Below are 2,518 nucleotides of genomic sequence, written 5' to 3' on the forward strand. Positions count from 1 at the left end.
TGGGACGGAGGGGGAAGTAACAAGCAAGCTCCTCTGCGGCCGCTCCCAACGTGGGACATAGGGGGAAGGAACAGCCAGCTCCTCCTGCGACCTGCTTCCCACGTCCCCCCGAGCTCACCTCCCGTGCCTCCCCCTCCCGTCCCAGGCAGTTGCCACAGGGATATCGGGGGCAGGAGGGGAAAGCTTCCGGCGGCAATTCGCACCCACCCGGTCAAGGTACGTCACTGTCACCCACCCAGTCACTGTCTCCCACCCAGTCACCGTCTCCCTCCCACCACCATTCACCCAACTGTCATTCACCCACCCAGGCAGGCAGGCAGATGTCTTTTGTTGAAAATATAAAAAATAAACAGGTTGCATTGTAATGTTTTTTTCTGTATCACAATAAGAAAACAGTTAAGTAAAAGTTGCGCGCTAAAAGATATTTTTTCATGGAAGGTGCGCTATTGGTTCGGGGTGGGGGGGGGCCTGCTCCTTTCATTTGTCCCGGGCCCCACGATTTCTGTTGGCAGCCCTGTGGGTGATGTGAGGTGCAGGGGGGGAAAGAGGATGATGGGTGATGTGAGGTGCAGGGGGGAGGGTGATGGGAGGTGCAGGCTGGGGGGGGGGGGGTCATTGGAGGTGCAGGAGGGGGGACATTGGAGGTACATGGGGGGTGATTTGCAAGTGATTTGAGGTGCAAAGGGGGTGATGAGAGGTGCAAGGGGGAGAGGGATGTGAGTTGCAGGGGGTTGTGACGTGTGTGCTGTGCAGGGGATAGTGTGTTTGATGTGGAGGGGGAGTATTGTGTGTGTATGAGAGATGGGGAGTATCACAAAGGTTGATAGTGAGGGTTCTGGGGGAGATACGAGGATGATGATGAAGGGTGCTGGTGGAGAGATGGTGATGATTTTACCCGTGCTGCCCAATTTTTTTTTCCTTGGAGCAGTTCGGCCCTTCTCACTTTACGAGTTTTGCAGGCCTGACATACAGTATACACACCCAGTCCAGTTGCTATATTTGTAGATAACCGCAGAAGAAATCAGTGCGAACTTTTCCATACTATGTTTTAATAGGGGAACACAAAACTATTACCAATCTGTGAAAGCATGGAAGATATAGTGAGCTCTGCCTGCTTGGGAGACTCATGAGAAAGGCTCCAGGATGAAATTATGGAAGTGCATTGACTCTCCGCTGGGTGCATCTTCTGACAAAGCAGCGACTAAACAAATAAAATTAAAATGTTTTGTGCTAAACTTCCAGTCTTTACTCATACCCTGGAGAACGTATGCGTCAGTGTAGTAATGCACTCTACAAAAAGTAGAAGTCCAGCACGCTTTTTCTCTCCCCAATAAGACTTTATTGGGTGGTTGCCGTTTTGATCCCCAAAGGGCCAAAACATCAATCACCCAATAAATTCACTTACTAGGGAGAACAAACAAGTGTGCCAAGCTTCAGTGTGCACCAAATATTTGTGAAAAGTTTATACTGAAGAATCATTTCACATTGCAAGCTACATATCGTACATTGCAAAAAAAGGACATATTTATATATCTAATTATCTAACATCAGTAATACAACAGTTACATTGGTAGCTTTTAATACTCAAGCCGTGATAAATGTTCAAATATGTTGCTGCCCTTAATAGATAATATTGTAAAGTGTTGTTGCTAATTATTTTTTCTTTCATCCACATCCCTCCTAATCCGTTCTGTTACCAGATTCAGGTGATAATGCCGTAGACTTTTCCCCCACCCAGCTGGATGTCACAGTACCACACACAAGTATAAGCTCCAGATTAATGGGGTGGGCAAGATACGGGTTTGGACAAATACCAGGAGAAAAGCTGATCTCGCTGTTAGATTATACAGTTGGGTCTCTTACTAAGAAGTAGGGCATTGGAAAGAGTCCGCCGCTTTAACATTAATTAATCACCAAGCCAAAATATGACGTGTGTGTGTTTAAGGTCATTCCTACACTTGGTTATCTGCAAAACTTTGAATAAAGTCCCATTCTTTATTTCCTTTGACAATCTTTAGCAAAGAAAACAGCATCACTCACAGCACTTTTAATAAATAACACCTTTCTTTAAATATGCAGCCTTCGATTACCTTTATTGAAAATGAATGACCTAAACTGCCGATGGATGTGTTCTCCAGTGATCGATTCGCAGAGAACCTGCTTCCCTGGGTTCACGCAATGGCCGCCTTTCAGTTTCATATCCAATCCTTCAGTCAGTATAACTCAGCATGTCCTTTTGAGTTAAAGCCATCATCTTTTTCCATGGTACAGGATAGCATCCCTCCCCCCCTCCCCCCACAAAGCTGATTTGGCCAGTGACTTGTATGTTTGCATGTAATATTCAAACAAATGTGTTGCTAAATTATCTTCAAATGTATCCTTAAAAATAGGACAAAAATATTATAAGATGCAGGTTACGTCAGAATACCCTACCGTGGTCTCACCTAAACATGCAATAAAGTTATTACCCTATAAAATAATAAAACAGAACAGCTATGACATTCCTACAACAGTTAAG

This window comes from Ascaphus truei, chromosome 4 (assembly GCF_040206685.1).
Source record: "Ascaphus truei isolate aAscTru1 chromosome 4, aAscTru1.hap1, whole genome shotgun sequence".
Classification (NCBI taxonomy): domain Eukaryota; kingdom Metazoa; phylum Chordata; class Amphibia; order Anura; family Ascaphidae; genus Ascaphus; species Ascaphus truei.